This window comes from Neopsephotus bourkii, unplaced genomic scaffold (genome assembly GCF_033783945.1).
Source record: "Neopsephotus bourkii isolate Nb327-2 ecotype Australia unplaced genomic scaffold, CSIRO-AGI_Nbou_v1 NB_1051, whole genome shotgun sequence".
NCBI classification, from domain to species: Eukaryota; Metazoa; Chordata; class Aves; order Psittaciformes; family Psittacidae; genus Neopsephotus; species Neopsephotus bourkii.
Window position 1 is genome coordinate 442,980 of NW_026901540.1, and position 15,836 is coordinate 458,815.

The 15,836-nt window shown below is 41.6% G+C and overlaps 1 protein-coding gene across 5 annotated transcripts in view; it reads right to left on the reverse strand.

Moving 5' to 3' along the window:
• MOB3B (MOB kinase activator 3B) overlaps positions 1–15,515 on the reverse strand; it is a 92,381-nt gene extending 76,866 nt beyond the window's left edge. For 4 of the 5 annotated variants that reach the window (XR_009726633.1, XM_061361048.1, XM_061361047.1 and 1 more), the window contains exon 1: positions 15,009–15,109. The gene's annotated coding sequence lies outside the window, so the exon portion shown is untranslated. Of the gene's footprint in view, positions 1–15,008; positions 15,110–15,383 lie in introns of those variants that run through there. The other variant, XR_009726634.1, reaches the window with a different exon arrangement.
• Between the last annotated feature and the right edge of the window lie 321 nt (positions 15,516–15,836).

The window sequence follows — 15,836 nt, forward strand, 5'->3', positions numbered from 1 at the left end:
ACTACTTACTAAGATACTACTTAAGATATTACCTACTTATTACTTATTACTCAGATATAACTTGCTATGTTACAGTAAGTTATATAACTTATGTCTCTTATAACTTATGCCCATATAACTTATGTCTCTTATAACTTATGCCCATATAACTTATGTCTCTCAGACAGACTTACTAGGCTGTCCCCTTGATTATCATCACCAACAGAACAGCACTAAGCGGGAACAGTCATTTAAAAACTGGTCCTATTCAGTTATTCCTAAGAGTTACCAAGGAAGTCTTGGGACTGTGGTGAAATTCCAGACCCACACAAATGCTGTTCTACCACATGACCCATCTGCAGCCCAAATCAGAACCCTGCTCTGTGTACACTAGGGTCATTACAGTCTGAAAAAAGATCATTCTTTTTATACAAATACTTCAGCAGTCTTGAAGAGTACTACATACAATATCCACTTACACTGAAACCTGTTCTGAGCTGCTTACATCCCATTTCACCTCTTCTTCTCATGTCTGAATCATGGTGTGGTACTAACTGCACAGTAACAGACAAGACTTACTTCAAACAGAGACTTTCAGAGCCAGAAGTGCCTGTTTCAGTTAAAAAATGCAGGACAGCCAGAATAATTTTTACATTTTAAGCAGTGAAAGGCAAGGAGTGTAGCGTGTACTCCCACCCTTCTATGCCTAGAAGCCTGTCTGTTACTTCCTCGACTGTTATCTACTGAATGAAAGCAATTATCTTCCTTTAATTCTTTAAACTGAACTTGAGTCTGAATTTAAACTGAATTATTTACTCTTTAATTCTTCAAACTGTCAATGAAGAGATTTAGATTAGACATTAGAAACAAATTATTTCTTGTTAGGGTGATGAGGTACTGGCACAGTCTGCCCAGAGCAGCTGTGGCTGCCCCATCCCTGCCAGTGTTCAAGGCCAGGATGGATGGGGCTTTAAACAACATGGAAGGTGCCCCTTCCATGGGCTGGAACTACATGATCTTTAAGGTTTTTCCAACCCAAACCATTCTATGATTCCCTTGTCCTTAGACTGTCATGGTATGAAGAATGATGCCACTGTTGCCAAGAGTTTTTCTTACATTATCTTCTAGTTTATTATTTTAACTTGAATTAATATCACAGGCAATCAAAGCCGACATACCTGCCAAAAGAGTGGTACATCTCAGGGGTTCACCTTGTTAATACCTTATGGTTTAGGACCTGCAAGAGAAATTTCAATTGCTTCACCCTTTCAATGTAGAGGTATTGCACAGCAGATAAATCCTGCTGTAACCCAAGAGCATACTCATAATAAAGAATTTCCAGCACCTTCAGGATGTTGTTACATGGTAGGTGAATGTTTTACATCTGACAATAAAAGTGTTAACTGGTTTGAATTCTACTCCCTCCTCATTAGTGCTAAGATTTTGCTATAAATCTCTACAAAAGCAGAAGCGGCCTTTAGGAAAGAAGCTTTAGGGAAGTTTGCAGCTCTCAGTCTCCAAGTCAGGTTATTTTTCAGTCAAGAGGAATACTGGACTGGAAGGGGACTCATTCACTAAGCCCAGTTTTAGTTTTTCCAAGAAATCATCAGTTCTAGAAATTAGGTGGGTGTGTGGGGCCCACAGTTGCTTTCTGCTTCCAGCATTCAACATTGAGTACAACTGCAATACTGACACAAATCTGTACACGTAATCTGAATGATGGTTCACAGAAGATAACTACTAGGCCTCTGAAGTGAGGATATAACTGTTCAGTCAGTCATAACTGTGGTGCTGGGATAAGTAAGTTAAGCGCTGCAGCCTCTCTCTTCTATCACAGGTTTTGAAATTGTCATTCCTAAAAGCTTTGAAATAAGCTTTTTGGTAAACTGGGTCGCAGTTTTGGCACATTCCTGTGTTCAGATAATGCCCACAATACTGATCTGTCTCCAGCCTGCTCATTTGTGCAGACAATTTCAAAATAAGTGTTGGCACCAAAGTGTAGACCACTTGCTAACTGCACTACATTAAAAGGCACAAGTGCCAATTCACTCATTCCAGAAGCTTTCTCCTCTCATACTGCCCAAACAATCTTTTACTGAACGAAGACTGAGAAAGGGCTTAGAAAGCCCACCTAGCTCTTTCACAGTCAGGCTTTGGCTAAATCCTAAGTACTAAAACACACAGTACAGATAGTTCTTCACTCTGGAGTCACAATCTATACAGTAAAAGAATTTTATGTCCCAAGATTCACTGGAGGTCTTCAAGCACGAAGCCTCAACTATTTCTGATGTAGTGTGAAGTGTGAGAATAGATGTTGCCTGAACACTCCCATGCATGCTGCAGGCAGGGAACTGATACAGTCATATTTCCTGGAACAACCCAAACTGCTCCCAATTTGGAATCTGCCTTGCTGCAGAAAACTACGCGATCACACATTTCTGTCAAGACTTATGAGAGCCTTCAGCAGCAAGTTTTTTTACCTGATAATCCATCAATCACAGACAAAAGTGTCTCTATAACCACTTAACATTTAATACTTTAGCCAAGATCATTACCAATGACAGCTGTTAGAACTGCTGGAAATGACCTTGTCATGATATGATTATCTCCCTAGGTTAAGAAATCTAATCTGACACCAACATTTACTGGGAAGGGCACAATCCCCCCACTCCCCCAAGAAAAACAAAACGAAACCAAAAACAAAACAAAAGGAAAAAAACCCAACACAACAAACAAAAGCCAGCCAACCAAAAAACACAAAGCACACAAAACAAACAACAAAATCAAATACCCAAGCAGAAGCTGGCACAATTATTACTCCTGTTGTAAAAGCAAGTATATGTCAATACTCTGTCCTCACCAGATTTCATAGGAAGTTCACAAGAAGTCCACTGCATCTATGCTTGACAATAATGATTAATTTCAAAGACATACTATGTGCATTATTACTAACTTTTAAATGGAAAATAGATAATTATGTGTACTACACTTCTCAACTGATTTCCTAGACACAGTCCAACTGTCTGTCTTGCTTCCCACAATAACTTTTCCAAACCATCATCCAGCTTCAACGATGTTTGAGAGAGCAGTTCAAACCTCAAAATAAATGCTGTCCTCCAAAGTTCACAAAATTAGCAGCTGGACAGGGATGAAAAAGAGCCTGCTGACCTCACTAAGAAAAATCCTAATCACTCAGGAGAGATTAAGATCACATCTGGAGTTTTAAAATAGTTACAGTATGTCCTCTGCCCTATCTTCTGAAAGCTTTGACAGAACACTATGATGAAGAGTTGGAGAATCAAGCAAAAGAAGGTCAGAAAACAGGTCTCATTAGTTCCTAAAATAAATTTAAAAAAATTATAAACACACCGGGCACATACAGTTAAGTCTTCACCTCCTTGTATCTGGGCAATTCTGCATCACTGCTTAGCAGTCTTCATACAGTCATGCCTCATTGTTCAAGGCATTTCTCACAAGCAAACTGCCATACTGAAGTAAACTATTTTTCAGCAACACAAGGAGTTTTCGTAACATCAGAACAGTAGTTGCCCTCCACACAATGTTAGTGACCATAAATACTCTCTTATTTGTTACTATGAGGATGATACACAGGATAAACTACAGAATCACTGTATGCATATATTATAACGTGGAATAATATTAATGCATGTTTGTAGCCTCTAATATTTGTATAGGCTAACATACAACACAGACTGACCTGTGGCACCAACACTGTAAGAAAGGTTTGTAACACACATATGGTAGTCAGAAATCTCAGGGTAAATTGCTGCAGTACTTAGCTTTTTATGAGTTTTGTCTTAAATGGTTTTGCTCTGTTCTGTACTCTGCAGTCAGTCTTAGGACCAAGTACTAGAAGTGAGGAGCTGAGACACTTCACAATATAGCTAATGCTTGCCTCTGTGGATGTCACATAAAGACATGTTCACATGACTACTTCAGGTTACCTTCTACACAGCACATGCTCCTAAATTCAGAATACCAGATCAATTTGGCTGCTAAATGCTAAAACTTAAAACCCTAAGCTCAACATCATCTTTACCCTGTTAGAGGCTTGCTCCCAAGAGTAATTTGACTAAGATCTCTAAAAACACATGCAGCACGAAACATTTCCTCTGCCACTGACAACAAACAAGTTGGCTGGATGGAGGTTTCCCTATCATATTTATTGGATTCTGTGATTCAGGCCTAAGGGCTTTTCACATCTGAGAGAAGAAATACAGTCATGATTGCACTCTTCCCAGAAAGAACGAAACACTGCTCAACAAGAAAACCAAGTGAGTCCCCTGTCCTGGAATCTGGTCTGGCATTTTGGTTTCTTATTTTACCACACACACCGTTTTAACAAGACCAGCACCGACTAGTACATGTGAGAAAGCACTGGGAACCTTGTATCTCCTGTCACTGTGGAGATGCTTTCATGATTGCTATTTCATTGGCTGCCAAAGTGACCTTACAGACAGATGAACAATAATGCTAGTCTGTTTACTACAACTGATTACAAGCAGATGAGAACACTAGGGTCATAAAGATCTGACGCAGAGTGAGACAGATGGAAACTCCCTTAGAAAGCCAAGCAACCTTTGCAGGATATTCCACCTCTTTTTTTTTTTTTTTCTGGTTGGCTATGACTTCTACATTTCCCCCACGGCAGATACTCAATAAAGATTAATCTTTTCTTCTTACCCCTGTGAGTGTTTCATCACTTGTACAGCCCTCAGTAATATGAATGAGGTGAGATGCGTACTTCATAAGCAGTTAGTGCTTGAACTGTATATTTCCTACAAGAAAAAAAGAAAACTTAAGTTTCTTCAGTAACAGTTAAAGGCTCTTAATTATTGCTTAATCTACCCTTGAAATTTTAGTATTTTTTCACAACATCCAAATAACTCATGGATCACCTATGAAATCACAATGGAAGGAAAACAAGGGGTGACTGGTGATGTGACTCCGCTCTCCAGTGCATAAACAGAATAAAACTTTTTAACAGTGAATCAGATCCAGCTTTGCTATGCATCACTAAGCTATTTCTGATGTTGCTTTAGTAGATGAAAGGGCCAGTCTTCACCTGATTTAAACTGATTTGCTCCATTTAATGCAACACAGGCATGAATATGTACTTCAAGTTGAAATTCTGTCCTGAGCTTTCTACTGCAACGTGTGAGCCAAATTTAAGGTGAAATGAATTAGCATTTAATTCTGAACTGAACAATCAAACCTGTAGTCTGACATTAAAACCATGTTTCTGATGCTAAAGCTTTTGGATCAGACTCTGATCACTCTGACGTTACTGTACAGACATTCTTAATGTGACTACTCTAGCTGTAACTCAGGCATGAATCTGATGCGATTTATTCCCATATGATGCCTTGAATTAACCCATTTCAGCTCAGCATCTCCAACTATATGTTCCAGCCACTCATCAAGACCTGGTTCAGTCCACTACTTACTTTCATTCTGCTCAGCCAAGTCTATTAAAGCAGAATTTTCGACACTATAACCTCCCCAGCTAAAAAATAAATGCTCTACTACATTTTTAACATTAACTTTGTGTCAATGTAAAAAAGTCAGAGAAACATACATATTTGCTGCTGCTTTAGACCGTGTGTAAAGACTAACAAATTCTATGTCCCATGATCTTTTGTGATACACCTAATTTCAGGTAAGCTCAGTTATCCCTCTAGTATAACCTTCAGTAACTTTTATTATTACACTAAATTTTGATAAAAATATTCTCACCTTTCTAACACTACATGTTAACACTGAATGTTAATTATAGTTTACCTTAAATCATTTTGATATGTGCACAGACTTCAAAATAGTTAAAAAATATATAACAAAGACAAGGCCTCCAAATAACTTTAGATCCCTTGTACACTAGAAGCCATAGCACATATAAGATATGTAAGGAATGCAAACAGCTACAGCAAGCAAAAAATCAAGGGAAATTTAATAATCCCACCTTTAACAAAGAAACAATCAAGAACTGAAAGTAATCCAAGGTCTTACCAAAAGATATCTGTGGTAAATCCAGGCATTAAATCTACCATTCCAATTTGTCTTCTTAAGTCTCTGTCCAGTTTTCCAAATACAAAACCATCCTCCCCACAATTTTATTCATAAGACAACTTCTCTGAAGATCTCCAGGTGAAAATAATTTATGGCAGTGGTACAATATTAACACAGCAGTAGCAAAACCAGAAGAATAACCACAGAAGCATTAATGTATTCTTGAGGTCCTACTGTATAACTGCTAAAGCTGTCCTGTGACTTGCTAAGGAATTCTTTAAGAAATCCTTTACTGTTAGAGTGGTGAGGCACTGGAATGGGTTGCCCAGGGAGGGTGTGAATGCTCCTTCCCTGGAGGTGTTCAGGGCCAGGCTGGACAGAGCCTTGGGTGACATGGCTTAGTGTGTGGTGTCCCTGCCCACGGCATGGGGTTGGAACTAGATGATCTTAAGGTCCTTTCCGACCCTAACTATTCTATGATTCTGTGATTCTAAACTGCTTATCCATAGCAGTCTTTCAGTCTGTCACATTATGACAGGTCCTCCCCAAGCATCAATAGGATTTATTAAAAAACCCCAACCAAACAAAAAATACTTTTTAATCTCAGAAATGTCCAGAAGTTCCTCTGCTGCTTACATCAAACATTCCTGAGTCCAACATTTTCCATATTCTTTTTCAAATATCCCTGTAATTACACAGGCTGAATTACATAAAGGAATGTCCCCCGGTCTGCACTAAAGGAAGCCAACACTATCTAGCAACACGGCGCTTTGCTAGTGCAGATTCAGGAGCCAATCAAGCACTTTCATTTCAAGCCATAGTGCTTCTGTGGCACTATCTCAGAACTGTCACCACAAAAGGCTAAGCCTGTTTTGGGCACTTACTATAAAAATGCTGGTGGCTACCTGCAGTGCTACTACAATCTCAACCAAAAACTTGATTTTCAGAGAGGAACGCTGGCCAAACACTGGGAGACATGTGACAGCATTACACTGGATGGGGTGGTCTTGAACACAGGACATTCGAAAAAGGCTTGAGTTGTATATACTTTTTTTTGACAACGCAGTGATAGCAACATATGCCCCAAATTAGTCAATGCTTGTGTCAAGAACAGGGTTACTTTGCTCCTCAATCAAAACAATTTGTCCTACCAAAAAAGACATTTGTTTTAAAGTCAATAAAATTACATCTTGTTTAGAGGACATATCTGCATATCTGTTATCTGGGGGTGTGAATCTTTTTCACAGTTTTAGCCAACATAAAGCAAGACTGCCTGTTCTAGTAAGACTACGAAAAGATGATTCCAACCTGCTAATATGTCCACAACTTCTGACTGACCAGACTGAATCACTTTTTTTTTTTTCAGTTAAATACAGTCAAAGGAGAAATGAACAAACCTTGCAATTGTTTGAAACTGAAATAAACAGTAAACCTTGTCAGGACCTCCACTGATAAAAATGCAATTCCTACAAAATGAGTAATACCCAGCAAGTCATACGAAGGAAATAAATTCAGAGACACAAAGGAAAAGCATGTGACCACAGACAAGACAACCAAGAAACTGCAAGCTTACTGATCTGCAAAAAGGCAAAGAACAGAGTGCTGGCTACTTCATCACCATGACCACCTTGGTGCAGAGAAGCTTACTGCAAGCTTGCATTACATTGGCATTGTACATCAAAATCTCTCATCCAGTTTGCCATTTCCAAGGAATTGAAATGAACTACCACAACATGAAATTTCTGTGCAAAATGGGTGGCTATTTTTCCCAGCAATGTCTCAGCGGAACACCCGATTTCAGATGCCCCATGGAGATTACCAAGGTCACAAAGAATAATGTCACACTGATAATCTACAAGTTCCTACAACAGATCTTCCAACTATTTAGCAAAAATCTTCCTGCTGGTGTTTGTAATACAAGCAAGACTGATGAATTCCAAAACACTATTCATCAGCAAATTGAGGAATTAGAGATATGTTTGTCAGAAGAACGATCAAAAGCAAGAAAGAACTTTCGAACATGGAACCTAAAAAGCACTAGATTAAGTGTGAAAAGTACTTCCAAAGAATCACCAATTTTCTAAAAGATAAGCAATATAGCCACTGTTCCTGGGAAGCAGTCCAAGTGGAATTGAGGACATGCCTTATAATTTTTGACAGTCTTATGAAAAAACACACACCATGAAGAGGTAACATCTATTTTCTTTATTCTTTGTAAGAAACTGATCATTTTCCCCTTTTTTATATTTTTTAATTTCTGTATTTTAATAATTTTCAAATTGATAATTGGGGCTTGTTTTCAAAAAGCATTCAGTAGTCTAAGGTGAACATGGACAGTACCCTAGCACTTGGTATCACCACTTCTGTAAAAGACAAACTCTTTGAAGAACAAGTGGATATTGCTCCTCTGTATTCTTTCTTTGCACTATAAAAACATTATATGGTTTTCCCACAGTATATGCCTATTGTTTTATGACCTGAAACTCCTTCATTTGGATACTGCATAGATTTTACTATTGCATCAATTCACTAATGCGTAAAAAAGTACAAAATGCGTAAGGGAGACCTTCCTCAAGTCCTTTGTATGCTACAAAGATCTTACTTTACAGACAGATGAGAATTTAACATGACTTCAACCTCTTTAAACTAAAAAAAAAAAAAGACACATAGACCTTCTGAGGCAGAAAAGTAAATTCCAAGCTTTGATCCTTATTTTGCAAGTGGACTTATCTCTATATGCTATGGGCACATCAAACCCATCTTGTTATATATCATATTCAATAATTACAGCATGGATTTTTAGGATACGTTGGTTCACAACACCATATAAATGATGTATATGTTCTATCTGATTTGTGTTTATAAGCAGACAAGATTAGTCTGAAAATATTGACTATATGAACATAGATGCAAATAAATTTATTCCACTCCTCTCCTACCTTACTTCCCCTCATACAGGCAGAGCCAAGCAGTGCTTCAAGTCACCATCTACATCAGTTTAACTGCTTCTAAAAAGGCCTTGAATGTCCTGGGCTTCAGTACCCCTGGATAGGTTCTGACATGGATTTTTTTCTCACCTCAGACTTCTAAGCATACCTGATTCACAAAATATGTTTATCATAAATGAAACATGTTGAACTGGAATGTAAGGGCAAAACAGTTAAAATATTTCTGTGACTATATGCGATTGGGGAAGAAAAAGGGAGTATTCCAAAAAGCTCAACTTCAATGTGCTGTTATTTATTGCCTGAATATGTAAACTCAGCATACTGCCTGAGAATCTTGATGGCCAGACAGCAACTTCAGTCCCATGTCTTTCTTTATTTAGAGAGAATATATATCTCAAAATTCCTTCCCACTTCAGAGAAAAAAAAAAAAAAAAAAGGAAACCTAATTCTGCATTTAGTGATCTTAATGGAATGGTATCATTAGTCCTGATCCCAAGGGTGCAACAACAAAACAACACGATACTTACAACTGCCTAATTTTAGGCATATAAATTAGACATTTAGCTAAGGAGATCAGGCCCATCCAGTTCATTTGCACGTGCTCCTATTTTACAGAAACAGCGGAAGGACAGAATGGGTTTCAGACTCGTTAAGTCTACTTTCTGTCACCAACTAAGAGTTCAGCTCTTTAACTGGTTGTATAGGGAGCCTTAGATACACCTGGCACATAGATGACATTAAATTCCCAACAACTGCACTAATTAATCTCTGAAATCTCCGTTTTGTTGACCTAAACACTTTGCAAATACGCTGACATCATAGTGACATTTCACGGCAGCAAAATATGTTCAAGCACGTCTACAGATTTAAGTCTGATTATTCTTTTTTTAATTTTCTGCTTTTAATGGATGGTTACTGTGGGGAAATAATATTGTTGTGAAGGGGTTTTTTGTCTGGTTTTGTTTTGGTTTTTTTTCTTGGGATGGGAGGGCTTCTTTTTGTTTGTTTTGGGTTTTTTTGTTGGTTTTTGTTTGTTTGATTGACTGGTTTGGGTTTCTGTTTGTTTTGGTTTGGTTTTGTTGGAGTTTTTTTTTCAAAAGGAGGAAAGCCCTGTGCTCATTAGGTGATAATCTGGGGTATCCAGGTGACCTTAACTGACTGCTGTCAGCTACACATTTACAGGGAACAGTTGTTTTAGAATTGCCTATGTTAGTTTTCTGTGGAGACAGTGCTTTCACAGGAGAATGGATAATTCGTACATAAAATCTGAATAATGCTGAAAGATACAGCAAGGCCATGAGAGGCCCGAGGATGCCTAAACAAGCAAGATAAGAAGCAGCTGGAATTCACAGAGTTAATGAGAACTGGGGACTGTTGGCAAGCTTCCGAGGTCAAGTTCTCACACCTGTGCTTAACCAGCTATATGTTAGTCACTAAGGGTCTTCAAGATATGTATCCAATTATAATTGTAAGTGCATGTAAGAAACAGTATATAAGGGGTTAAGGCTTTGTAGTAAATGGCTTTTGTCTGATCATACTGATCTCTGACTGGGTCCATATATTTTCTGCAGCAGTTTTCTGCGAAAAATTTTGCTTTTACAAGCTAATTATATATCGTAAAAGAAAAAAGAAGTTATTATGGACAATATTATTTTCACATTCCCTGTCTGGAATTCAGTGTTAAAAATGGGAATACATATGCAACTTTCAATTCCTGTGGAAAGAGCTGCATTGGCTGACACTGAATATGGTCTTTTACTATTTGAAGTCAAAAAACTTCAAATCTCGACCTTTTGCCTTAAAGCAGTGTCTAGAAATTAAGTACTGCAAATTTCTATGAAAAATTCTACATGACTGTTGCCACATGTAACAGCTTTCACAGTTAACCTTTATTTGTTGTTTGTGTCTTTTTTTTCAACTTTTTTTGAGTACTGTAACTGCAGATCCAAAGAAACAAGCCCATGTCTATTTGTCCAAGTTTTTTCTATATTATTTTTGATACCACTGTGGATACACACTATTTCAACAACTACCTTATCAAGCGCTCTGTTACCATGTCAGTGGGTACTTCCATCAAGAAGAAAGGGGGAGGGGACAGGAAGTAAAATAAGAAAGTAAAAATGGTATTCTAAGACTCTTAGTACAGAGATTCAAAGTCACTTAAAAATTCTTTTAAGAAAAAACAAGTGACTACAAAAGTGGACAGTTTCTTGAGTATGTTCCTGGGTAGAAAAAGAAAAAACGAAACCCCATATTTTTTGGGGAAGCACCACCTGAAACATTCACTGCTAGCAGTTGAACCATGTTGTGCTGGTCAGTGAAAGGTTGGATTGCTTTGAAATACAGACAGTTGTGAGATGGAAAAGACAAATTGAAGTCCTCCCAAAATTTAGAGCTGGAATACAACTACACGACCAAAGGATGAGAAATAAGATGGAACTTCATTTCTTACAGCTCTCAGCTGCACTTCACTGGTTTCAGCACACTAAGGGTACCATCCAGTCAAGGGCTGGCGTCAAGCCTTTCTGAGCTGCTTTACCTCCAGTCCCTGATTCAGAGACTGCACTCATCTACGTGTGCACATTTCTTTTAAAACTTGAGAGCTGCATAATTATGATAGCTATATCTTAATTTATATTTTTTGTACCCCAAAATGGTAATAAGTGTAAAACCACAAAAAAAAAAAAATAAAAAAATCCAAAACCAATGCTCACAACAATGGGGAAAGACTTGTTTTTAAGACAGGCGAGGTCCTCTGTTACCAGGTAACTGAATAAACTGCACATTACTACACTAGGTTGCTCAAAGCTCTGTCCAACCTGGCCTTGAACACTGCCAGGGATGGGGTAGCCACAACCTCTCTCAACAACCTGTGCCAGGGCCTTACCACCCTCACAGTACAGAACTTCTTCCTTATTTCTAATTTTAATATACACACCTTCAGGTTAAAGCCATTCCCCCTTGTCCTGTCACTACATGCCCTGTAAACAGTCCCGTCTCCAGATTTCCTGTAGGCCTCTTTCAGGTACTGGAAGCTGCTCTAAGGTCTCCCAGGTGCCTCCTCTTCTCTAGGCTGAGCAATCCCAGCTCTCTCAGCCTGCCTTATCTGGAGAAGTGCTCCAGACCTCTGATCATCTTCATGGCCTTCCTCTGGACTCACTCCAACAGGTCCACATTCCTTTTGTGTTTGAGGCCGAGCTAAGGACTGCAGGTAGTGTGTCGTGACAACAAGAGCAATGGGGCAGGATGACCTCCCTTGACCTGCTGGTCATGCTCCTTTTGATGCAGCCCAGGGTACGGGTGGCTTTCTGGACTGCAAGCATACACTGCCGGCTCATGTTGATCTTCTCATCAACCAAGACCCCCAAGTCTTTCTCCTCTGGGCTGTTCTCAAATCTGTTCTTCATGCAGGCTGTAGTTGTGCTTGAGACTGCCCCAACCCAGGACATTGTTGAACCTTTTCCTTAGCTCACCAGACCAAAAGGAAATTATCCAAACAAAACCAATAACAAAATCCATACTTTTGTAAAGGTGAAGATTTAAACTAAAGCTTACCACTGCATATGACAACCACCACAAAAGAGAAAGGAGAGTGTGGCAGCAAGACTGAATAAAGCTACAGGAGAACAGTGAGCAAAACCTCCTCTCTTACTGTTATCCAGTACAAACTTTTTTTAAAGAGCCTCTTGGTTACTTTGTGTACAACTGATCTTCAACCATACCTGCAGTTCGTCCAAAAGTTTTTTTTCTTTAGTATGCTAATGTACTAATTACCCATCACCAAATAAGCTTATTGCAGTAGTAAGATACTAATTTTTCTAGAAGTAAATTTAATTGTACAGTAGTTAAAACTCTGGTTATATTTTACTTATTTCAGCTGTATCCATCTCACCTGCACAAGCCTAAGCCCCTGTCTCACAAGGGGCTCACAAGACTCATGTCTGTCATAGGTACTACTGAAGCATCTAATCCTGAGATAATCCTGAACCAGAAACTTAAAAACATTGTGCTCCATCTATAAACTATTCCAGACCTCAGTTTACCTGACTCATGATAAAGACTGAATATTAAACAAAGAATAGCACTGCATTTTTTCCGATACATTTTTAAACAACTGTTATTCCAAATAACTGTGATCCATCTTTCCAGGGTGCCTGGCCCTCTCTGCTGCTTTCAGTTTCCGTTCCAAAACACAGTACCTTCCTCAGGGATCTCAAACGATGACGAGTACTTAGCTGACAGTTGATAAAGAAACATTTATAGTGAGAGAAATATCAGCAAAGGAGCTTAAGTGGTTTGGTCCAGTCCCAAGTTTCACATCACCCACTAATGCACTTTAAGCAGCACCAGCTATTACACCAGTACGGTGGCAAACAGCATTAAATCATCATGCCAAACTGCTTGATGCCAAACAACATCACACTGCTCTGCATTCATCTCCTGCTTTTTAGCACTTTCTGGAATGCAGTATTACTTAACTATACCCTGTCTACTTTGTGCTGCTCTTCTTTCTCCCCTGCCCTGTTCTTTGAGATATGCTTTGAGATGTGTTCTTTCTCTGTTACAAAAGAACAGTTTCCTCCCTTCTTTTTAGGTGCCAGGAATGCTCTTTTGTCTACCCCACAGAGCAAAGAAGCAAAACTATCACAAATGTTGGTCCAGTCAGAATCTGCACATGCTGAATAACATGCTTTGCCATGGTGGAAGAGGAGGTAACAGGCTCCCCATCTAGCTACGGCAATGCACCTGGCCCACAAACTCTCCAGACTGAGAATGCCCAGAATATTTTCTCATGAGTCTCCCTCATTATGTACAAATTATATTTGTGTGTAAAAAGACAATTAAATGTTTTAGAGAACAGAAACATGTTGTTTGTATGAGAAATCACTGCAATCTAAGCAAAGGTGGGAAGGATCCTCAATCACCCTCTATCCATCTGTTAATCATGGTTTAGGACACACCTCTGCATCAATTAGAACATTTTGTTTATGAGAAGTGTCCACAACCAGCCCCAGAACAGGTTGATCTGACCATCGAGTAGAAGCAGGAAGGCCTCTACACCTTTAAAGGTTAGCTGGCATCAGTGGTGCTAGATGACAATCAGCCTCAGGCAGGACTCTCCGGAAGCCTCTGCCAGCGAGGACCACTCTGCAGTTGCACCGCAGCCATTCTGTTTTAAGCCAACTGCAGGTACCTCTGTTTGCTGGTCCTTCCAGCGGCAATGACTCAGTTCTCCATAACCAGCCTAGAGCCAGCCTCTCAAGACCAGCTCTCAGGTTGTCACTTTGTGATGCCTGCAGAAATTTCAAATCCTGCATTCCACAAATGGACAAGGAGTTTAACACAAACCATTTTTCACTGAGCAACCCTTCAAACTAAAAGCAAAATCCAGCACCCTGAGCCTGTCTCCCCACAACTGAAAGACCTGGCAGATTAGCTGCATGCCAACTTTCTTAAAACACCAAATTCAGCCTCAGCATTAAAGAACTGAAGCAAAATTGCTGGTTTTAACGTGCTGTGCCTCAGCGTTTGCCATGGCAGAAGACAAACTCCCATCCCTTTGCTCAACACGGGTACGACAGGACCGTCTGACAGGGCTCTGGATCTCACCACCGTCAGAGCACGGTGCAGAAAGGCAGCAGCAGGACGATGGGCTGGCAGGGGGACACCATACCGGGTTTAAATAAAGGGGGAAATACAACCCAAACCTCAGTCTGACGAGTACTTGCCTCCTGCTTTCTCTCTTGACCCTGGTGCACGCTCGCCGCTCAGCGCCTGACACGGCGGGCAGCAGGCACCCCCGCGTCCTGCCCAGGTACGCCTGGATCTGATAGTTTCCAGGCACCCTTCATACAGCACCAGCCCTAGGGACCAACAGCTCGGCGAGCAAAGCTCTGCAGGAAAGCACAGAGGGACCCACCTTTTGGAGACAAGGCGAAGTGGGTAGCCCCGGGAGGGGGGAAGCCTGCAGGACCTTTACAAGGACTGCTGGCCGGTCAACTGCTGTACCTACATTGTTGGTTACCAGGGAGCCACAAGGACGCAAGCGCACACCTGCCGTTTCGGGGGTACAGGGGTCCCTCCCCTACATCCGAAGGCGAAGGCCCTGGCCGGCGGGGCACGACAAGCGCGGGTAGCTAGAGAACCTCCCGGCAGGGGCGGGCAGTGGCCGAGCCCTGCGTTTGGCCTGGGAGGAGCTGGGGCGGCGGAGAACGACACCTCCACTGGAGCTGAGGCGGACGGGGAACGGGCGCGCGGCGGCAGCGCTGGCTGCGCGTCGCAGTCGGCAACCCGCTCACAGCGGGAAGTTCGTGGGGCGGTGGGACCGACCTCTCCCCGCACAGGGACCGAGCCCTCCCCTCACACAGACCAACCTCTACCCGTGCTGTCCCGACCCGACCCCACCCCCCGCAGCCGCCCCCGCCTTACCTCCACTCCCCCGGGCGCCGCCGCCCGCCTAGGTGTCTTCCCCGCAGGACGGACAGGGAACGGACACGACAGAACGGCGCGGCAGTCCGCGAAGGACGATTCCCAGCGGCGTTGCCACCCGTCCGGTACCGGGCTCCCGCCGCGCGGCCCCTGTCGCGTGGTGTGGCCCTCGGCGGAGGCCGCCCCCTGGCGGGCGTGGAGCAGCAGTAGAGACCGGAATGGCGGCGCTGCCCTCCTGCCGGCTCTGCGCCGCTGCCCTCCCTCAGGGAGCGCCCCGCGGGGCTCGGGGAGGCTGCGCGGACTCCGCAGCAGCTCCCCTCAGCTGCCTGGGCGCCCTAAGGCCAGCCAGCCACGGCAGCCCCCACCCATGCGGCCCTGTCTCAGAGGCAGCCCCCTCCTCGCAGCTACCGGGAAAAGGCCAGATCCTACACCGAACTTCAGTAGGGTTTGGTG